Consider the following 19,576-nt stretch of genomic DNA (forward strand, 5'->3'; position numbering starts at 1 on the left):
CAACAACTAGTGCAAGCATTCCTGGGGGAAGGCCTGCAGCAGATGGATTTGCATATGGTGATGTGATCCAAGCAGTGGGTCAAAGTTGGCTTCAACCCTCGTCTGCATATGAAAAGAAAAAAGGGATGTGCAGGGCATGGCGTCCTTTTGTGGCGCTTGGATGAACCCTCCTTCGGTGTGGGGCTCATGTTGGCTATGCCCCAGCCCCTGAAGCATTCAAGATGATTTCTTGCAGCAGCTTGGCACTGTAACAGCTCCAGAGTTGCTCTGTAAAGCATGTAAAAGGGTGTGGGCCCTGCAGCACTACCTGTAGTATGCATTGTGCGTTGGAAGGCACAAAGTAAGCAGACGGGAGAGGTCAGGATAGTGCGCAAGGGCATAGAAGGGAGCGGCTCAAGAAAAGAGAAGTGGAAACAGACAGCAAACTAGGCTGGAGAAAGACCTGAGACAAAGAGATCTGAATTATACGAGAGACGACCAGGGGAAACACAAATTATGCAGTCAAGTTTCCCACATTTGGGGAAATCACAGGGGCAGCACACCCAGAGTGCAATGGGTGAGCCTTGCCCTGGGAGAAGCACCTACATGATCATAGTATCTCACCTGGCAGGTAAGTAGGAGTTGGGCTAGAGCTTGGGAGGGTCGCTGCTCGGGTACCCCCCTGTCAAGTGAAGGAGATCCAACTGAGGCAGCACAAGGGAACTCTCGAAAGAGGAACAAGGCTAGAGGAAGATCTGAGACAAAGAAATCTGTTTTTTACCAGAGTTGACCAGAAGAAAGCACAAACACAGTCCCCCACTACCACAAATAATGCAGTCGAGTTTCCCACATTTGGGGAAATCACAGGGGTCAGCATACCCAGAATGCAATGAATGAACGTCACCCTGGGAGAACAATCTTCATGACCATGGTATCTCCTATGCAAAATAAGTATGATTTGGGATAGGGCTGGGGAGGGTCGCTGCTCAGGCACATCTCTGTCAAGTAAAGGAGATTCAACTGAGGCAGCACAAGGGAACTCTCATCTGGGGACAACAACTGCAGGGAGAACACATATTTTCAGATGAACATGGGAGGGCAGAAGGCTGCCTAATACTGAAGCACCCCCAAACAACAAACCAAATGCAACAACTAGTGCAAGCATTCCTGGGGGAAGGCCTGCAGCAGATGGATTTGCATATGGTGATGTGATCCAAGCAGTGGGTCAAAGTTGGCTTCAACCCTCGTCTGCATATGAAAAGAAAAAAGGGATGTGCAGGGCATGGCGTCCTTTTGTGGTGCTTGGATGAACCCTCCTTCGGTGTGGGGCTCATGTTGGCTATGCCCCAGCCCCTGAAGCATTCAAGATGATTTCTTGCAGCAGCTGGGCACTGTAACAGCTCCAGAGTTGCTCTGTAAAGCATGTAAAAGGGTGTGGGCCCTGCAGCACTACCTGTAGTATGCATTGTGCGTTGGAAGGCACAAAGTAAGCAGACGGGAGAGATCAGGATAGTGCGCAAGGGCATAGAAGGGAGCGGCTCAAGAAAAGAGAAGTGGAAACAGACAGCAAACTAGGCTGGAGAAAGACCTGAGACAAAGAGATCTGAATTATATGAGAGCCGACCAGAGGAAACACAAATTATGCAGTCAAGTGTCCCACATTTGGGGAAATCGCAGGAGCAGCACACCCAGAGTGCAATGGGTGAGCCTTGCCCTGGGAGAAGCACCTTCCTGATCATATTATCTCACCTGGCAGGTAAATAGGAGTTGGGCTAGAGCTGGGGAGGGTCGCTGCTCGTGCACCCCCCTGTCAAGTGAAGGAGATCCAACTGAGGCAGCACAAGGGAACTCTCGAAAGAAGAACAAGGCTAGAGGAAGATCTGAGACAAAGAAATCTGACTTTTACCAGAGCTGACCAGAGGAAAGCACAAACACAGTCCCCCACTACCACAAATAATGCAGTCGAGTTTCCCACATTTGGGGAAATCACAGGGGTCAGCAAACCCAGAATGCAATGAATGAACCTCACCCTGGGAGAACAATCTTCATGACCATGGTATCTCCTATGCAAAATAAGTATGATTTGGGATAGGGCTGGGGAGGGCCGCTGCTCAGGCACATCTCTGTCAAGTAAAGGAGATTCAACTGAGGCAGCACAAGGGAACTCTCATCTGGGGACAACAACTGCAGGGAGAACACATATTTTCAGATGAACATGGGAGGGCAGAAGGCTGCCTAATACTGAAGCACCCCCAAACAACAAACCAAATGCAACAACTAGTGCAAGCATTCCTGGGGGAAGGCCTGCAGCAGATTGATTTGCATATGGTAATGCCATCCAAGCAGTGGGTCAAAGTTGGCTTCAACCCTCGTCTGCATATGAAAAGAGAAAAGGGGCGTGCAGGGCATGGCGGCCTTTTGCGGCGCTTGGATGACCCCTAGTTCGCATTAAACACCTCCACCCTCCTTCGGTGTGGGGCTCATGTTGGCTATGCCCCAGCCCCTGAAGCATTCAAGCTGATTTCTTGCAGCAGCTGGGCACTGTAACAGCTCCAGAGCTGCTCTGTAAGGCAAGTAAAAGGGTGTGGGCCCTGCAGCACTACCTGTAGTTTGCATTGTGCATTGGAAGGCACAAAGTAAGCAGACGGGAGAAGTCAGGATAGTGCGCAAGGGCATAGAAGGGAGCGGCTCAAGAAAAGAGAAGTGGAAACAGACAGCAAACTAGGCTGGAGAGAGACCTGAGACAAAGAGATCTGAATTATACGAGAGCCGACAAGGGGAAACACAAATTATGCAGTCAAGTGTCCCACATTTGGGGAAATTGCAGGAGCAGCACACCCAGAGTGCAATGGGTGAGCCTTGCCCTGGGAGAAGCACCTTCATGATCATAGTATCTCACCTGGCAGGTAAGTAGGAGTTGGGCTAGAGCTGGGGAGGGTCGCTGCTCGGGCACCCCCCTGTCAAGTGAAGGAGATCCAACTGAGGTAGCACAAGGGAACTCTCGAAAGAGGAACAAGGCTAGAGGAAGATCTGAGACAAAGAAATCTGATTTTTACCAGAGTTGACCAGAAGAAAGCACAAACACAGTCCCCCACTACCACAAATAATGCAGTCGAGTTTCCCACATTTGGCGAAATCACAGGGGTCAGCATACCCAGAATGCAATGAATGAACGTCACCCTGGGAGAACAATCTTCATGACCATGGTATCTCCTATGCAAAATAAGTATGATTTGGGATAGGGCTGGGGAGGGTCGCTGCTCAGGCACATCTCTGTCAAGTAAAGGAGATTCAACTGAGGCAGCACAAGGGAACTCTCATCTGGGGACAACAACTGCAGGGAGAACACATATTTTCAGATGAACATGGGAGGGCAGAAGGCTGCCTAATACTGAAGCACCCCCAAACAACAAACCAAATGCAACAACTAGTGCAAGCATTCCTGGGGGAAGGCCTGCAGCAGATGGATTTGCATATGGTGATGTGATCCAAGCAGTGGGTCAAAGTTGGCTTCAACCCTCGTCTGCATATGAAAAGAAAAAAGGGATGTGCAGGGCATGGCGTCCTTTTGTGGTGCTTGGATGAACCCTCCTTCGGTGTGGGGCTCATGTTGGCTATGCCCCAGCCCCTGAAGCATTCAAGATGATTTCTTGCAGCAGCTGGGCACTGTAACAGCTCCAGAGTTGCTCTGTAAAGCATGTAAAAGGGTGTGGGCCCTGCAGCACTACCTGTAGTATGCATTGTGCGTTGGAAGGCACAAAGTAAGCAGACAGGAGAGGTCAGGATAGTGCGCAAGGGCATAGAAGGGAGCGGCTCAAGAAAAGAGAAGTGGAAACAGACAGCAAACTAGGCTGGAGAAAGACCTGAGACAAAGAGATCTGAATTATATGAGAGCCGACCAGAGGAAACACAAATTATGCAGTCAAGTGTCCCACATTTGGGGAAATCGCAGGAGCAGCACACCCAGAGTGCAATGGGTGAGCCTTGCCCTGGGAGAAGCACCTTCCTGATCATATTATCTCACCTGGCAGGTAAATAGGAGTTGGGCTAGAGCTGGGGAGGGTTGCTGCTCGTGCACCCCCCTGTCAAGTGAAGGAGATCCAACTGAGGCAGCACAAGGGAACTCTCGAAAGAAGAACAAGGCTAGAGGAAGATCTGAGACAAAGAAATCTGACTTTTACCAGAGCTGACCAGAGGAAAGCACAAACACAGTCCCCCACTACCACAAATAATGCAGTCGAGTTTCCCACATTTGGGGAAATCACAGGGGTCAGCATACCCAGAATGCAATGAATGAACCTCACCCTGGGAGAACAATCTTCATGACCATGGTATCTCCTATGCAAAATAAGTATGATTTGGGATAGGGCTGGGGAGGGCCGCTGCTCAGGCACATCTCTGTCAAGTAAAGGAGATTCAACTGAGGCAGCACAAGGGAACTCTCATCTGGGGACAACAACTGCAGGGAGAACACATATTTTCAGATGAACATGGGAGGGCAGAAGGCTGCCTAATACTGAAGCACCCCCAAACAACAAACCAAATGCAACAACTAGTGCAAGCATTCCTGGGGGAAGGCCTGCAGCAGATTGATTTGCATATGGTAATGCCATCCAAGCAGTGGGTCAAAGTTGGCTTCAACCCTCGTCTGCATATGAAAAGAGAAAAGGGGCGTGCAGGGCATGGCGGCCTTTTGCGGCGCTTGGATGACCCCTAGTTCGCATTAAACACCTCCACCCTCCTTCGGTGTGGGGCTCATGTTGGCTATGCCCCAGCCCCTGAAGCATTCAAGCTGATTTCTTGCAGCAGCTGGGCACTGTAACAGCTCCAGAGCTGCTCTGTAAGGCAAGTAAAAGGGTGTGGGCCCTGCAGCACTACCTGTAGTTTGCATTGTGCATTGGAAGGCACAAAGTAAGCAGACGGGAGAAGTCAGGATAGTGCGCAATGGCATAGAAGGGAGCGGCTCAAGAAAAGAGAAGTGGAAACAGACAGCAAACTAGGCTGGAGAGAGACCTGAGACAAAGAGATCTGAATTATACGAGAGCCGACAAGGGGAAACACAAATTATGCAGTCAAGTGTCCCACATTTGGGGAAATTGCAGGAGCAGCACACCCAGAGTGCAATGGGTGAGCCTTGCCCTGGGAGAAGCACCTTCATGATCATAGTATCTCACCTGGCAGGTAAGTAGGAGTTGGGCTAGAGCTGGGGAGGGTCGCTGCTCGGGCACCCCCCTGTCAAGTGAAGAAGATCCAACTGAGGCAGCACAAGGGAACTCTCGAAAGAGGAACAAGGCTAGAGGAAAATCTGAGACAAAGAAATCTGACTTTTACGAGAGCTGACCAGAGGAAAGCACAAACACAGTCCCCCTCTACCACAAATAATGCAGTCGAGTTTCCCACATTTGGGGAAATCACAGGGGTCAGCATACCCAGAATGCAATGAATGAACTTCACCCTGGGAGAACAATCTTCATGACCATGGTATCTCCTATGCAAAATAAGTATGATTTGGGATAGGGCTGGGGAGGGCCGCTGCTCAGGCACATCTCTGTCAAGTAAAGGAGATTCAACTGAGGCAGCACAAGGGAACTCTCATCTGGGGACAACAACTGCAGGGAGAACAACAAATGCAGTGAGAACACATATTTTCAGATGAACATGGGAGGGCAGAAGGCTGCCTAATACTGAAGCACCCCCAAACAACAAACCAAATGCAACTACTAGTACAAGCATTCCTGGGGGAAGGCCTGCAGCAGATGGATTTGCATATGGTGATGTCATCCAAGCAGTGGGTCAAAGTTGGCTTCAACCCTCATCTGCATATGAAAAGAGAAAAGGGGCGTGCAGGGCATGGCGGCCTTTTGCGGCGCTTGGATGACCCCTAGTTCGCATTAAACACCTCCACCCTCCTTCGGTGTGGGGCTCATGTTGGCTATGCCCCAGCCCCTGAAGCATTCAAGCTGATTTCTTGCAGCAGCTGGGCACTGTAACAGCTCCAGAGCTGCTCTGTAAGGCAAGTAAAAGGGTGTGGGCCCTGCAGCACTACCTGTAGTTCGCATTGTGCGTTGGAAGGCACAAAGTAAGCAGATGGGAGAAGTCAGGATAGTGCGCAAGGGCATAGAAGGGAGCGGCTCAAGAAAAGAGAAGTGGAAACAGACAGCAAACTAGGCTGAAGAGAGACCTGAGACAAAGAGATCTGAATTATATGAGAGCCGACCAGGGGAAACACAAATTATGCAGTCAAGTTTCCCACATTTGGGGAAATCAAAGGGGCAGCACACCCAGAGTGCAATGGGTGAGCCTCGCCCTGGGAGAAGCACCTACATGATCATAGTATCTCACCTGGCAGGTAAGTAGGAGTTGGGCTAGAGCTGGGGAGGGTCGCTGCTCGGGCAGCCCCCTGTCAAGTGAAGGAGATCCAACTGAGGCAGCACAAGGGAACTCTCGAAAGAAGAACAAGGCTAGAGGAAGATCTGAGACAAAGAAATCTGACTTTTACCAGAGCTGACCAGAGGAAAGCACAAACACAGTACCCCACTACCACAAATAATGCAGTCGAGTTTCCCACATTTGGGGAAATCACAGGGGTCATCATACCCAGAATGCAATGAATGAACCTCACCCTGGGAGAACAATCTTCATGACCATGATATCTCCTATGCAAAATAAGTATGATTTGGGATAGGGCTGGGGAGGGCCGCTGCTCAGGCACATCTCTGTCAAGTAAAGGCGATTCAACTGAGGCAGCACAAGGGACCTCTCATCTGGGGACAACAACTGCAGGGAGAACACATATTTTCAGATGAACATGGGAGGGCAGAAGGCTGCCTAATACTGAAGCACCCCCAAACAACAAACCAAATGCAACAACTAGTGCAAGCATTCCTGGGGGAAGGCCTGCAGCAGATGGATTTGCATATGGTGATGTCATCCAAGCAGTGGGTCAAAGTTGGCTTCAACCCTCGTCTGCATATGAAAAGAAAAAAGGGATGTGCAGGGCATGGCGGCCTTTTGCGGCGCTTGGATGACCCCTAATTCGCATTAAACACCTCCACCCTCCTTCGGTGTGGGGCTCATGTTGGCTATGCCCCAGCACCTGAAGCATTCAAGCTGATTTCTTGCAGCAGCTGGGCACTGTAACAGCTCCAGAGCTGCTCTGTAAGGCAAGTAAAAGGGTATGGGCCCTGCAGCACTACCTGTAGTTCGCATTGTGCGTTGGAAGGCACAAAGTAAGCAGACAAGAGAAGTCAGGATAGTGCGCAAGGGCATAGAAGGGAGCGGCTCAAGAAAAGAGAAGTGGAAACAGACAGCAAACTAGGCTGGAGAGAGACCTGAGACAAAGAGATCTGAATTATACGAGAGCTGACAAGGGGAAACACAAATTATGCAGTCAAGTGTCCCACATTTGGGGAAATTGCAGGAGCAGCAAACCCAGAGTGCAATGGGTGAGCCTTGCCCTGGGAGAAGCACCTTCATGATCATAGTATCTCACCTGGCAGGTAAGTAGGAGTTGGGCTTGAGCTGGGGAGGGTCGCTGCTCGGGCACCCCCCTGTCAAGTGAAGGAGATCCAACTGAGGCAGCACAAGGGAACTCTCGAAAGAGGAACAAGGCTAGAGGAAGATCTGAGACAAAGAAATCTGACTTTTACCAGAGCTGACCAGAGGAAAGCACAAACACAGTCCCCCACTACCACAAATAATGCAGTCGAGTTTCCCACATTTGGGGAAATCACGGGGGTCAGCATACCCAGAATGCAATGAATGAACGTCACCCTGGGAGAACAATCTTCATGACCATGGTATCTCCTATGCAAAATAAGTATGATTTGGGATAGGGCTGGGGAGGGTCGCTGCTCAGGCACATCTCTGTCAAGTAAAGGAGATTCAACTGAGGCAGCACAAGGGAACTCTCATCTGGGGACAACAACTGCAGGGAGAACACATATTTTCAGATGAACATGGGAGGGCAGAAGGCTGCCTAATACTGAAGCACCCCCAAACAACAAACCAAATGCAACAACTAGTGCAAGCATTCCTGGGGGAAGGCCTGCAGCAGATGGATTTGCATATGGTGATGTGATCCAAGCAGTGGGTCAAAGTTGGCTTCAACCCTCGTCTGCATATGAAAAGAAAAAAGGGATGTGCAGGGCATGGCGTCCTTTTGTGGCGCTTGGATGACCCCTAATTCGCATTAAACACCTCCACCCTCCTTCGGTGTGGGGCTCATGTTGGCTATGCCCCAGCCCCTGAAGCATTCAAGATGATTTCTTGCAGCAGCTGGGCACTGTAACAGCTCCAGAGTTGCTCTGTAAAGCATGTAAAAGTGTGTGGGCCCTGCAGCACTACCTGTAGTATGCATTGTGCGTTGGAAGGCACAAAGTAAGCAGACGGGAGAGGTCAGGATAGTGCGCAAGGGCATAGAAGGGAGCGGCTCAAGAAAAGAGAAGTGGAAACAGACAGCAAACTAGGCTGGAGAAAGACCTGAGACAAAGAGATCTGAATTATACGAGAGACGACCAGGGGAAACACAAATTATGCAGTCAAGTTTCCCACATTTGGGGAAATCACAGGGGCAGCACACCCAGAGTGCAATGGGTGAGCCTTGCCCTGGGAGAAGCACCTACATGATCATAGTATCTCACCTGGCAGGTAAGTAGGAGTTGGGCTAGAGCTGGGGAGGGTCGCTGCTCGTGCACCCCCCTGTCAAGTGAAGGAGATCCAACTGAGGCAGCACAAGGGAACTCTCGAAAGAAGAACAAGGCTAGAGGAAGATCTGAGACAAAGAAATCTGACTTTTACCAGAGCTGACCAGAGGAAAGCACAAACACAGTCCCCCACTACCACAAATAATGCAGTCTAGTTTCCCACATTTGGGGAAATCACAGGGGTCAGCATACCCAGAATGCAATGAATGAACCTCACCCTGGGAGAACAATCTTCATGACCATGGTATCTCCTATGCAAAATAAGTATGATTTGGGATAGGGCTGGGGAGGGCCGCTGCTCAGGCACATCTCTGTCAAGTAAAGGAGATTCAACTGAGGCAGCACAAGGGAACTCTCATCTGGGGACAACAACTGCAGGGAGAACACATATTTTCAGATGAACATGGGAGGGCAGAAGGCTGCCTAATACTGAAGCACCCCCAAACAACAAACCAAATGCAACAACTAGTGCAAGCATTCCTGGGGGAAGGCCTGCAGCAGATTGATTTGCATATGGTAATGCCATCCAAGCAGTGGGTCAAAGTTGGCTTCAACCCTCGTCTGCATATGAAAAGAGAAAAGGGGCGTGCAGGGCATGGCGGCCTTTTGCGGCGCTTGGATGACCCCTAGTTCGCATTAAACACCTCCACCCTCCTTCGGTGTGGGGCTCATGTTGGCTATGCCCCAGCCCCTGAAGCATTCAAGCTGATTTCTTGCAGCAGCTGGGCACTGTAACAGCTCCAGAGCTGCTCTGTAAGGCAAGTAAAAGGGTGTGGGCCCTGCAGCACTACCTGTAGTTTGCATTGTGCATTGGAAGGCACAGAGTAAGCAGACGGGAGAAGTCAGGATAGTGCGCAAGGGCATAGAAGGGAGCGGCTCAAGAAAAGAGAAGTGGAAACAGACAGCAAACTAGGCTGGAGAGAGACCAGAGACAAAGAGATCTGAATTATACGAGAGCCGACAAGGGGAAACACAAATTATGCAGTCAAGTGTCCCACATTTGGGGAAATTGCAGGAGCAGCACACCCAGAGTGCAATGGGTGAGCCTTGCCCTGGGAGAAGCACCTTCATGATCATAGTATCTCACCTGGCAGGTAAGTAGGAGTTGGGCTAGAGCTGGGGAGGGTCGCTGCTTGGGCACCCCCCTGTCAAGTGAAGGAGATCCAACTGAGGCAGCACAAGGGAACTCTCGAAAAAGGAACAAGGCTAGAGGAAGATCTGAGACAAAGAAATCTGACTTTTACCAGAGCTGACCAGAGGAAAGCACAAACACAGTCCCTCTCTACCACAAATAATGCAGTCTAGTTTCCCACATTTGGGGAAATCACAGGGGTCAGCATACCCAGAATGCAATGAATGAACCTCACCCTGGGAGAACAATCTTCATGACCATGGTATCTCCTATGCAAAATAAGTATGATTTGGGATAGGGCTGGGGAGGGCCGCTGCTCAGGCACATCTCTGTCAAGTAAAGGAGATTCAATTGAGGCAGCACAAGGGAACTCTCATCTGGGGACAACAACTGCAGGGAGAACAACAAATGCAGGGAGAACACATATTTTCAGATGAACATGGGAGGGCAGAAGGCTGCCTAATACTGAAGCACCCCCAAACAACAAACCAAATGCAACTACTAGTACAAGCATTCCTGGGGGAAGGCCTGCAGCAGATGGATTTGCATATGGTGATGTCATCCAAGCAGTGGGTCAAAGTTGGCTTCAACCCTCATCTGCATATGAAAAGAGAAAAGGGGCGTGCAGGGCATGGCGGCCTTTTGCGGCGCTTGGATGACCCCTAGTTCGCATTAAACACCTCCACCCTCCTTCGGTGTGGGGCTCATGTTGGCTATGCCCCAGCCCCTGAAGCATTCAAGCTGATTTCTTGCAGCAGCTGGGCAATGTAACAGCTCCAGAGCTGCTCTGTAAGGCAAGTAAAAGGGTGTGGGCCCTGCAGCACTACCTGTAGTTCGCATTGTGCGTTGGAAGGCACAAAGTAAGCAGATGGGAGAAGTCAGGATAGTGCGCAAGGGCATAGAAGGGAGCGGCTCAAGAAAAGAGAAGTGGAAACAGACAGCAAACTAGGCTGAAGAGAGACCTGAGACAAAGAGATCTGAATTATATGAGAGCCGACCAGGGGAAACACAAATTATGCAGTCAAGTTTCCCACATTTGGGGAAATCAAAGGGGCAGCACACCCAGAGTGCAATGGGTGAGCCTTGCCCTGGGAGAAGCACCTACATGATCATAGTTTCTCACCTGGCAGGTAAGTAGGAGTTGGGCTAGAGCTGGGGAGGGTCGCTGCTCGGGCAGCCCCCTGTCAAGTGAAGGAGATCCAACTGAGGCAGCACAAGGGAACTCTCGAAAGAAGAACAAGGCTAGAGGAAGATCTGAGACAAAGAAATCTGACTTTTACCAGAGCTGACCAGAGGAAAGCACAAACACAATCCCCCACTACCACAAATAATGCAGTCGAGTTTCCCACATATGGGGAAGTCACAGGGGTCATCATATCCAGAATGCAATGAATGAACCTCACCCTGGGAGAACAATCTTCATGACCATGATATCTCCTATGCAAAATAAGTATGATTTGGGATAGGGCTGGGGAGGGCCGCTGCTCAGGCACATCTCTGTCAAGTAAAGGCGATTCAACTGAGGCAGCACAAGGGAACTCTCATCTGGGGACAACAACTGCAGGGAGAACACATATTTTCAGATGAACATGGGAGAGCAGAAGGCTGCCTAATACTGAAGCACCCCAAACAACAAACCAAATGCAACAACTAGTGCAAGCATTCCTGGGGGAAGGCCTGCAGCAGATGGATTTGCATATGGTGATGTCATCCAAGCAGTGGGTCAAAGTTGGCTTCAACCCTCGTCTGCATATGAAAAGAAAAAAGGGATGTGCAGGGCATGGCGGCCTTTTGCGGCGCTTGGATGACCCAAAATTCGCATTAAACACCTCCACCCTCCTTCGGTGTGGGGCTCATGTTGGCTATGCCCCAGCACCTGAAGCATTCAAGCTGATTTCTTGCAGCAGCTGGGCACTGTAACAGCTCCAGAGCTGCTCTGTAAGGCAAGTAAAAGGGTGTGGGCCCTGCAGCACTACCTGTAGTTCGCATTGTGCGTTGGAAGGCACAAAGTAAGCAGACAGGAGAAGTCAGGATAGTGCGCAAGGGCATAGAAGGGAGCGGCTCAAGAAAAGAGAAGTGGAAACAGACAGCAAACTAGGCTGGAGAGAGACCTGAGACAAAGAGATCTGAATTATACGAGAGCCGACAAGGGGAAACACAAATTATGCAGTCAAGTGTCCCACATTTGGGGAAATTGCAGGAGCAGCACACCCAGAGTGCAATGGGTGAGCCTTGCCCTGGGAGAAGCACCTTCATGATCATAGTATCTCACCTGGCAGGTAAGTAGGAGTTGGGCTAGAGCTGGGGAGGGTCGCTGCTCGGGCACCCCCCTGTCAAGTGAAGGAGATCCAACTGAGGCAGCACAAGGGAACTCTCGAAAGAGGAACAAGGCTAGAGGAAGATCTGAGACAAAGAAATCTGACTTTTACCAGAGCTGACCAGAGGAAAGCACAAACACAGTCCCCCTCTACCACAAATAATGCAGTCGAGTTTCCAACATTTGGGGAAATCACAGGGGTCAGCATACCCAGAATGCAATGAATGAACCTCACCCTGGGAGAACAATCTTCATGACCATGGTATCTCCTATGCAAAATAAGTATGATTTGGGATAGGGCTGGGGAGGGCCGCTGCTCAGGCACATCTCTGTCAAGTAAAGGAGATTCAACTGAGGCAGCACAAGGGAACTCTCATCTGGGGACAACAACTGCAGGGAGAACAACAACTGCAGGGAGAACACATATTTTCAGATGAACATGGGAGGGCAGAAGGCTGCCTAATACTGAAGCACCCCCAAATAACAAACCAAATGCAACTACTAGTACAAGCATTCCTGGGGGAAGGTCTGCAGAAGACGGATTTGCATACAGTGATGTCATCCAAGCAGTGGGCCAAAGTTGGCTGGAACCCTCATCTGCATATGAAAAGAGAAAAGGGGTATGCAGGGCATGGCGGCCTTTTGCGGCGCTTGGATGACCCTTAGTTCGCATTAAACACCCCCACCCTCCTTCGGTGTGGGGCTCATGTTGGCAATGCCCCAGCCCCTGAAGCATTCCAGCTGATTTCTTGCAGCAGCTGGGCACTGTAACAGCTCCAGAGCTGCTCTGTAAGGCAACTAAAAGGGTGTGGGCCCTGCAGCACTACCTGTAGTTCGCATTGTGCGTTGGAAGGCACAAAGTAAGCAGACGGGAGAAGTCAGGATAGTGCGCAAGGGCATAGAAGGGAGCGGCTCAAGAAAAGAGAAGTGGAAACAGACAGCAAACTAGGCTGGAGAGAGACCTGAGACAAAGAGATCTGAATTATACGAGAGCCGACCAGAGAAAACACAAATTATGCAGTCAAGTGTCCCACATTTGGGGAAATCGCAGGAGCAGCACACCCAGAGTGCAATGGGTGAGCCTTGCCCTGGGAGAAGCACCTTCCTGATCATAGTATCTCACCTGGCAGGTAAGTAGGAGTTGGGCTAGAGCTGGGGAAGGTCGCTGCTCGGGCACCCCCCTGTCAAGTGAAGGAGATCCAACTGAGGCAGCACAAGGGAACTCTCGAAAGAAGAACAAGGCTAGAGGAAGATCTGAGACAAAGAAATCTGACTTTTACCAGAGCTGACCAGAGGAAAGCACAAACACAGTCCCCCACTACCACAAATAATGCAGTCGAGTTTCCCACATTTGGGGAAATCACAGGGGTCAGCATACCCAGAATGCAATGAATGAACCTCACCCTGGGAGAACAATCTTCATGACCATGGTAACTCCTATGCAAAATAAGTATGATTTGGGATAGGGCTGGGGAGGGCCGCTGCTCAGGCATATCTCTGTCAAGTAAAGGAGATTCAACTGAGGCAGCACAAGGGAACTCTCATCTGGGGACAACAACTGCAGGGAGAACACATATTTTGAAATCAACATGGGAGGGCAGAAGGCTGCCTAATACTGAAGCACCCCCAAACAACAAACCAAATGCAACAACTAGTACAAGCATTCCTGGGGGAAGGTCTGCAGAAGACGGATTTGCATACAGTGATGTCATCCAAGCAGTGGGCCAAAGTTGGCTGGAACCCTCATCTGCATATGAAAAGAGAAAAGGGGTATGCAGGGCATGGCGGCCTTTTGCGGCGCTTGGATGACCCTTAGTTCGCATTAAACACCCCCACCCTCCTTCGGTGTGGGGCTCATGTTGGCAATGCCCCAGCATTCAAGCTGATTTCTTGCAGCAGCTTGGCACTGTAACAGCTCCAGAGCTGCTCTGTAAGGCAAGTAAAAGGTTGTGGGCCCTGCAGCACTACCTGTAGTTTGCATTGTGCATTGGAAGGCACAAAGTAAGCAGACAGGAGGAGAAGTCAGGATAGTGTTCAAGGGTATAGAAGGGAGGGGCTCAAAAAAAAAGAAGTGGAAACAGACAGCAAACTAGGCTGGAGAGAGACCTGAGACAAAGAGATCTGAATTATACGAGAGCCGACCAGAGAAAACACAAATTATGCAGTCAAGTGTCCCACATTTGGGGAAATCGCAGGAGCAGCACACCCAGAGTGCAATGGGTGAGCCTTGCCCTGGGAGAAGCACCTTCCTGATCATAGTATCTCACCTGGCAGGTAAGTAGGAGTTGGGCTAGAGCTGGGGAGGGTCGCTGCTCGGGCACCCCCCTGTCAAGTGAAGGAGATCCAACTGAGGCAGCACAAGGGAACTCTCGAAAGAAGAACAAGGCTAGAGGAAGATCTGAGACAAAGAAATCTGACTTTTACCAGAGCTGACCAGAGGAAAGCACAAACACAGTCCCCCACTACCACAAATAATGCAGTCGAGTTTCCCACATATGGGGAAGTCACAGGGGTCATCATATCCAGAATGCAATGAATGAACCTCACCCTGGGAGAACAATCTTCATGACCATGATATCTCCTATGCAAAATAAGTATGATTTGGGATAGGGCTGGGGAGGGCCGCTGCTCAGGCACATCTCTGTCAAGTAAAGGCGATTCAACTGAGGCAGCACAAGGGAACTCTCATCTGGGGACAACAACTGCAGGGAGAACACATATTTTCAGATGAACATGGGAGGGCAGAAGGCTGCCTAATACTGAAGCACCCCCAAACAACAAACCAAATGCAACAACTAGTGCAAGCATTCCTGGGGGAAGGCCTGCAGCAGATGGATTTGCATATGGTGATGTCATCCAAGCAGTGGGTCAAAGTTGGCTTAAACCCTCGTCTGCATATGAAAAGAGAAAAGGGGCGTGCAGGGCATGGCGGCCTTTTGCGGCGCTTGGATGACCCCTAGTTCGCATTAAACACCTCCACCCTCCTTCGGTGTGGGGCTCATGTTGGCTATGCCCCAGCCCCTGAAGCATTCAAGCTGATTTCTTGCAGCAGCTGGGCACTGTAACAGCTCCAGAGCTGCTCTGTAAGGCAAGTAAAAGGGTGTGGGCCCTGCAGCACTACCTGTAGTTTGCATTGTGCATTGGAAGGCACAAAGTAAGCAGACGGGAGAAGTCAGGATAGTGCGCAAGGGCATAGAAGGGAGCGGCTCAAGAAAAGAGAAGTGGAAACAGACAGCAAACTAGGCTGGAGAGAGACCTGAGACAAAGAGATCTGAATTATACGAGAGCCGACAAGGGGAAACACAAATTATGCAGTCAAGTGTCCCACATTTGGGGAAATTGCAGGAGCAGCACACCCAGAGTGCAATGGGTGAGCCTTGCCCTGGGAGAAGCACCTTCATGATCATAGTATCTCACCTGGCAGGTAAGTAGGAGTTGGGCTAGAGCTGGGGAGGGTCGCTGCTCGGGCACCCCCCTGTCAAGTGAAGGAGATCCAACTGAGGCAGCACAAGGGAACTCTCGAAAGAGGAACAAGGCTAGAGGAAAATCTGAGACAAAGAAATCTGACTTTTACCAGAGCTGACCAGAGGAAAGCACAAACACAGTCCCCCTCTACCACAAATAATGCAGTCGAGTTTCCCACATTTGGGGAAATCACAGGGGTCAGCATACCCAGAATGCAATGAATGAACCTCACCCTGGGAGAACAATCTTCATGACCATGGTATCTCCTATGCAAAATAAGTATGATTTGGGATAGGGCTGGGGAGGGCCGCTGCTCAGGCACATCTCTGTCAAGTAAAGGAGATTCAACTGAGGCAGCACAAGGGAACTCTCATCTGGGGACAACAACTGCAGGGAGAACAACAAATGCAGTGAGAACACATATTTTCAGATGAACATGGGAGGGCAGAAGGCTGCCTAATACTGAAGCACCCCCAAACAACAAACCAAATGCAACTACTAGTACAAGCATTCCTGGGGGAAGGCCTGCAGCAGATGGATTTGCATATGGTGATGTCATCCAAGCAGTGGGTCAAAGTTGGCTTCAACCCTCATCTGCATATGAAAAGAGAAAAGGGGCGTGCAGGGCATGGCGGCCTTTTGCGGCGCTTGGATGACCCCTAGTTCGCATTAAACACCTCCACCCTCCTTCGGTGTGGGGCTCATGTTGGCTATGCCCCAGCCCCTGAAGCATTCAAGCTGATTTCTTGCAGCAGCTGGGCACTGTAACAGCTCCAGAGCTGCTCTGTAAGGCAAGTAAAAGGGTGTGGGCCCTGCAGCACTACCTGTAGTTCGCATTGTGCGTTGGAAGGCACAAAGTAAGCAGATGGGAGAAGTCAGGATATTGCGCAAGGGCATAGAAGGGAGCGGCTCAAGAAAAGAGAAGTGGAAACAGACAGCAAACTAGGCTGAAGAGAGACCTGAGACAAAGAGATCTGAATTATATGAGAGCCGACCAGGGGAAACACAAATTATGCAGTCAAGTTTCCCACATTTGGGGAAATCAAAGGGGCAGCACACCCAGAGTGCAATGGGTGAGCCTTGCCCTGGGAGAAGCACCTACATGATCATAGTATCTCACCTGGCAGGTAAGTAGGAGTTGGGCTAGAGCTGGGGAGGGTCGCTGCTCGGGCAGCCCCCTGTCAAGTGAAGGAGATCCAACTGAGGCAGCACAAGGGAACTCTCGAAAGAAGAACAAGGCTAGAGGAAGATCTGAGACAAAGAAATCTGACTTTTACCAGAGCTGACCAGAGGAAAGCACAAACACAGTCCCCCACTACCACAAATAATGCAGTCGAGTTTCCCACATTTGGGGAAATCACAGGGGTCAGCATACCCAGAATGCAATGAATGAACCTCACCCTGGGAGAACAATCTTCATGACCATGGTATCTCCTATGCAAAATAAGTATGATTTGGGATAGGGCTGGGGAGGGCCGCTGCTCAGGCACATCTCTGTCAAGTAAAGGAGATTCAACTGAGGCAGCACAAGGGAACTCTCATCTGGGGACAACAACTGCAGGGAGAACACATATTTTCAGATGAACATGGGAGGGCAGAAGGCTGCCTAATACTGAAGCACCCCCAAACAACAAACCAAATGCAACAACTAGTGCAAGCATTCCTGGGGAAGGCCTGCAGCAGATGGATTTGCATATGGTGATGTCATCCAAGCAGTGGGTCAAAGTTGGCTTCAACCCTCGTCTGCATATGAAAAGAAAAAAGGGATGTGCAGGGCATGGCGGCCTTTTGCGGCGCTTGGATGACCCCTAATTCGCATTAAACACCTCCACCCTCCTTCGGTGTGGGGCTCATGTTGGCTATGCCCCAGCACCTGAAGCATTCAAGCTGATTTCTTGCAGCAGCTGGGCACTGTAACAGCTCCAGAGCTGCTCTGTAAGGCAAGTAAAAGGGTATGGGCCCTGCAGCACTACCTGTAGTTCGCATTGTGCGTTGGAAGGCACAAAGTAAGCAAACAAGAGAAGTCAGGATAGTGCGCAAGGGCATAGAAGGGAGCGGCTCAAGAAAAGAGAAGTGGAAACAGACAGCAAACTAGGCTGGAGAGAGACCTGAGACAAAGAGATCTGAATTATACGAGAGCCGACAAGGGGAAACACAAATTATGCAGTCAAGTGTCCCACATTTGGGGAAATTGCAGGAGCAGCAAACCCAGAGTGCAATGGGTGAGCCTTGCCCTGGGAGAAGCACCTTCATGATCATAGTATCTCACCTGGCAGGTAAGTAGGAGTTGGGCTAGAGCTGGGGAGGGTCGCTGCTCGGGCACCCCCCTGTCAAATGAAGGAGATCCAACTGAGGCAGCACAAGGGAACTCTCGAAAGAGGAACAAGGCTAGAGGAAGATCTGAGACAAAGAAATCTGACTTTTACCAGAGCTGACCAGAGGAAAGCACAAACACAGTCCCCCACTACCACAAATAATGCAGTCGAGTTTCCCACATTTGGGGAAATCACAGGGGTCAGCATACCCAGAATGCAATGAATGAACGTCACCCTGGGAGAACAATCTTCATGACCATGGTATCTCCTATGCAAAATAAGTATGATTTGGGATAGGGCTGGGGAGGGTCGCTGCTCAGGCACATCTCTGTCAAGTAAAGGAGATTCAACTGAGGCAGCACAAGGGAACTCTCATCTGGGGACAACAACTGCAGGGAGAACACATATTTTCAGATGAACATGGGAGGGCAGAAGGCTGCCTAATACTGAAGCACCCCCAAACAACAAACCAAATGCAACAACTAGTGCAAGCATTCCTGGGGGAAGGCCTGCAGCAGATGGATTTGCATATGGTGATGTGATCCAAGCAGTGGGTCAAAGTTGGCTTCAACCCTCGTCTGCATATGAAAAGAAAAAAGGGATGTGCAGGGCATGGCGTCCTTTTGTGGCGCTTGGATGACCCCTAATTCGCATTAAACACCTCCACCCTCCTTCGGTGTGGGGCTCATGTTGGCTATGCCCCAGCCCCTGAAGCATTCAAGATGATTTCTTGCAGCAGCTGGGCACTGTAACAGCTCCAGAGTTGCTCTGTAAAGCATGTAAAAGGGTGTGGGCCCTGCAGCACTACCTGTAGTATGCATTGTGCGTTGGAAGGCACAAAGTAAGCAGACGGGAGAGGTCAGGATAGTGCGCAAGGGCATAGAAGGGAGCGGCTCAAGAAAAGAGAAGTGGAAACAGACAGCAAACTAGGCTGGAGAAAGACCTGAGACAAAGAGATCTGAATTATACGAGAGACGACCAGGGGAAACACAAATTATGCAGTCAAGTTTCCCACATTTGGGGAAATCACAGGGGCAGCACACCCAGAGTGCAATGGGTGAGCCTTGCCCTGGGAGAAGCACCTACATGATCATAGTATCTCACCTGGCAGGTAAGTAGGAGTTGGGCTAGAGCTGGGGAGGGTCGCTGCTCGTGCACCCCCCTGCCAAGTGAAGGAGATCCAACTGAGGCAGCACAAGGGAACTCTCGAAAGAAGAACAAGGCTAGAGGAAGATCTGAGACAAAGAAATCTGACTTTTACCAGAGCTGACCAGAGGAAAGCACAAACACAGTCCCCCACTACCACAAATAATGCAGTCTAGTTTCCCACATTTGGGGAAATCACAGGGGTCAGCATACCCAGAATGCAATGAATGAACCTCACCCTGGGAGAACAATCTTCATGACCATGGTATCTCCTATGCAAAATAAGTATGATTTGGGATAGGGCTGGGGAGGGCCGCTGCTCAGGCACATCTCTGTCAAGTAAAGGAGATTCAACTGAGGCAGCACAAGGGAACTCTCATCTGGGGACAACAACTGCAGGGAGAACACATATTTTCAGATGAACATGGGAGGGCAGAAGGCTGCCTAATACTGAAGCACCCCCAAACAACAAACCAAATGCAACAACTAGTGCAAGCATTCCTGGGGGAAGGCCTGC

The 19,576-nt window shown here is 50.3% G+C and overlaps 24 non-coding genes and 10 pseudogenes across 24 annotated transcripts; all 34 read right to left on the bottom strand.

Annotated features, from left to right (window-relative positions):
• Positions 1 to 455: 455 nt before the first annotated feature.
• LOC134970928 (U1 spliceosomal RNA) lies at positions 456 to 618 on the bottom strand. The gene has a single exon (XR_010190146.1). It is a non-coding gene; the product is annotated as a U1 spliceosomal RNA (small nuclear RNA).
• Positions 619 to 770: 152 nt separating this feature from the next.
• On the bottom strand, positions 771 to 934 carry LOC134970702 (U1 spliceosomal RNA). Its single transcript, XR_010189977.1, has one exon. It is a non-coding gene; the product is annotated as a U1 spliceosomal RNA (small nuclear RNA).
• A 646-nt stretch (positions 935 to 1,580) lies between these two features.
• LOC134970867 (U1 spliceosomal RNA) lies at positions 1,581 to 1,743 on the bottom strand. The gene has a single exon (XR_010190099.1). It is a non-coding gene; the product is annotated as a U1 spliceosomal RNA (small nuclear RNA).
• Positions 1,744 to 1,895: 152 nt separating this feature from the next.
• Positions 1,896 to 2,059, bottom strand: LOC134970538 (U1 spliceosomal RNA). The gene has a single exon (XR_010189842.1). It is a non-coding gene; the product is annotated as a U1 spliceosomal RNA (small nuclear RNA).
• Positions 2,060 to 2,757: 698 nt separating this feature from the next.
• LOC134970856 (U1 spliceosomal RNA) lies at positions 2,758 to 2,893 on the bottom strand (annotated as a pseudogene).
• Positions 2,894 to 3,045: 152 nt separating this feature from the next.
• LOC134970741 (U1 spliceosomal RNA) lies at positions 3,046 to 3,209 on the bottom strand. Its single transcript, XR_010190009.1, has one exon. It is a non-coding gene; the product is annotated as a U1 spliceosomal RNA (small nuclear RNA).
• A 646-nt stretch (positions 3,210 to 3,855) lies between these two features.
• On the bottom strand, positions 3,856 to 4,018 carry LOC134970868 (U1 spliceosomal RNA). Its single transcript, XR_010190100.1, has one exon. It is a non-coding gene; the product is annotated as a U1 spliceosomal RNA (small nuclear RNA).
• Positions 4,019 to 4,170: 152 nt separating this feature from the next.
• LOC134970531 (U1 spliceosomal RNA) lies at positions 4,171 to 4,334 on the bottom strand. Its single transcript, XR_010189837.1, has one exon. It is a non-coding gene; the product is annotated as a U1 spliceosomal RNA (small nuclear RNA).
• A 698-nt stretch (positions 4,335 to 5,032) lies between these two features.
• LOC134970857 (U1 spliceosomal RNA) lies at positions 5,033 to 5,168 on the bottom strand (annotated as a pseudogene).
• Positions 5,169 to 5,320: 152 nt separating this feature from the next.
• LOC134970550 (U1 spliceosomal RNA) lies at positions 5,321 to 5,484 on the bottom strand. Its single transcript, XR_010189852.1, has one exon. It is a non-coding gene; the product is annotated as a U1 spliceosomal RNA (small nuclear RNA).
• A 710-nt stretch (positions 5,485 to 6,194) lies between these two features.
• On the bottom strand, positions 6,195 to 6,336 carry LOC134970884 (U1 spliceosomal RNA; annotated as a pseudogene).
• A 152-nt stretch (positions 6,337 to 6,488) lies between these two features.
• On the bottom strand, positions 6,489 to 6,652 carry LOC134970729 (U1 spliceosomal RNA). Its single transcript, XR_010189999.1, has one exon. It is a non-coding gene; the product is annotated as a U1 spliceosomal RNA (small nuclear RNA).
• A 698-nt stretch (positions 6,653 to 7,350) lies between these two features.
• LOC134970958 (U1 spliceosomal RNA) lies at positions 7,351 to 7,486 on the bottom strand (annotated as a pseudogene).
• Positions 7,487 to 7,638: 152 nt separating this feature from the next.
• Positions 7,639 to 7,802, bottom strand: LOC134970708 (U1 spliceosomal RNA). The gene has a single exon (XR_010189982.1). It is a non-coding gene; the product is annotated as a U1 spliceosomal RNA (small nuclear RNA).
• A 671-nt stretch (positions 7,803 to 8,473) lies between these two features.
• LOC134970929 (U1 spliceosomal RNA) lies at positions 8,474 to 8,636 on the bottom strand. The gene has a single exon (XR_010190147.1). It is a non-coding gene; the product is annotated as a U1 spliceosomal RNA (small nuclear RNA).
• Positions 8,637 to 8,788: 152 nt separating this feature from the next.
• LOC134970685 (U1 spliceosomal RNA) lies at positions 8,789 to 8,952 on the bottom strand. Its single transcript, XR_010189964.1, has one exon. It is a non-coding gene; the product is annotated as a U1 spliceosomal RNA (small nuclear RNA).
• A 698-nt stretch (positions 8,953 to 9,650) lies between these two features.
• Positions 9,651 to 9,786, bottom strand: LOC134970858 (U1 spliceosomal RNA; annotated as a pseudogene).
• Positions 9,787 to 9,938: 152 nt separating this feature from the next.
• Positions 9,939 to 10,102, bottom strand: LOC134970703 (U1 spliceosomal RNA). Its single transcript, XR_010189978.1, has one exon. It is a non-coding gene; the product is annotated as a U1 spliceosomal RNA (small nuclear RNA).
• Positions 10,103 to 10,812: 710 nt separating this feature from the next.
• LOC134970956 (U1 spliceosomal RNA) lies at positions 10,813 to 10,954 on the bottom strand (annotated as a pseudogene).
• A 152-nt stretch (positions 10,955 to 11,106) lies between these two features.
• Positions 11,107 to 11,270, bottom strand: LOC134970739 (U1 spliceosomal RNA). The gene has a single exon (XR_010190007.1). It is a non-coding gene; the product is annotated as a U1 spliceosomal RNA (small nuclear RNA).
• A 697-nt stretch (positions 11,271 to 11,967) lies between these two features.
• Positions 11,968 to 12,103, bottom strand: LOC134970859 (U1 spliceosomal RNA; annotated as a pseudogene).
• Positions 12,104 to 12,255: 152 nt separating this feature from the next.
• On the bottom strand, positions 12,256 to 12,419 carry LOC134970672 (U1 spliceosomal RNA). Its single transcript, XR_010189953.1, has one exon. It is a non-coding gene; the product is annotated as a U1 spliceosomal RNA (small nuclear RNA).
• Positions 12,420 to 13,108: 689 nt separating this feature from the next.
• LOC134970777 (U1 spliceosomal RNA) lies at positions 13,109 to 13,271 on the bottom strand. The gene has a single exon (XR_010190039.1). It is a non-coding gene; the product is annotated as a U1 spliceosomal RNA (small nuclear RNA).
• A 152-nt stretch (positions 13,272 to 13,423) lies between these two features.
• On the bottom strand, positions 13,424 to 13,587 carry LOC134970581 (U1 spliceosomal RNA). Its single transcript, XR_010189877.1, has one exon. It is a non-coding gene; the product is annotated as a U1 spliceosomal RNA (small nuclear RNA).
• Positions 13,588 to 14,252: 665 nt separating this feature from the next.
• On the bottom strand, positions 14,253 to 14,415 carry LOC134970779 (U1 spliceosomal RNA). The gene has a single exon (XR_010190040.1). It is a non-coding gene; the product is annotated as a U1 spliceosomal RNA (small nuclear RNA).
• A 152-nt stretch (positions 14,416 to 14,567) lies between these two features.
• LOC134970737 (U1 spliceosomal RNA) lies at positions 14,568 to 14,731 on the bottom strand. The gene has a single exon (XR_010190005.1). It is a non-coding gene; the product is annotated as a U1 spliceosomal RNA (small nuclear RNA).
• A 698-nt stretch (positions 14,732 to 15,429) lies between these two features.
• Positions 15,430 to 15,565, bottom strand: LOC134970860 (U1 spliceosomal RNA; annotated as a pseudogene).
• Positions 15,566 to 15,717: 152 nt separating this feature from the next.
• On the bottom strand, positions 15,718 to 15,881 carry LOC134970542 (U1 spliceosomal RNA). Its single transcript, XR_010189846.1, has one exon. It is a non-coding gene; the product is annotated as a U1 spliceosomal RNA (small nuclear RNA).
• A 710-nt stretch (positions 15,882 to 16,591) lies between these two features.
• Positions 16,592 to 16,733, bottom strand: LOC134970970 (U1 spliceosomal RNA; annotated as a pseudogene).
• Positions 16,734 to 16,885: 152 nt separating this feature from the next.
• On the bottom strand, positions 16,886 to 17,049 carry LOC134970532 (U1 spliceosomal RNA). Its single transcript, XR_010189838.1, has one exon. It is a non-coding gene; the product is annotated as a U1 spliceosomal RNA (small nuclear RNA).
• Positions 17,050 to 17,746: 697 nt separating this feature from the next.
• Positions 17,747 to 17,882, bottom strand: LOC134970959 (U1 spliceosomal RNA; annotated as a pseudogene).
• Positions 17,883 to 18,034: 152 nt separating this feature from the next.
• LOC134970646 (U1 spliceosomal RNA) lies at positions 18,035 to 18,198 on the bottom strand. Its single transcript, XR_010189930.1, has one exon. It is a non-coding gene; the product is annotated as a U1 spliceosomal RNA (small nuclear RNA).
• Positions 18,199 to 18,869: 671 nt separating this feature from the next.
• Positions 18,870 to 19,032, bottom strand: LOC134970930 (U1 spliceosomal RNA). The gene has a single exon (XR_010190148.1). It is a non-coding gene; the product is annotated as a U1 spliceosomal RNA (small nuclear RNA).
• A 152-nt stretch (positions 19,033 to 19,184) lies between these two features.
• LOC134970686 (U1 spliceosomal RNA) lies at positions 19,185 to 19,348 on the bottom strand. Its single transcript, XR_010189965.1, has one exon. It is a non-coding gene; the product is annotated as a U1 spliceosomal RNA (small nuclear RNA).
• Between the last annotated feature and the right edge of the window lie 228 nt (positions 19,349 to 19,576).

This window comes from Pseudophryne corroboree, chromosome 11 (genome assembly GCF_028390025.1).
Source record: "Pseudophryne corroboree isolate aPseCor3 chromosome 11, aPseCor3.hap2, whole genome shotgun sequence".
Classification (NCBI taxonomy): Eukaryota; Metazoa; Chordata; class Amphibia; order Anura; family Myobatrachidae; genus Pseudophryne; species Pseudophryne corroboree.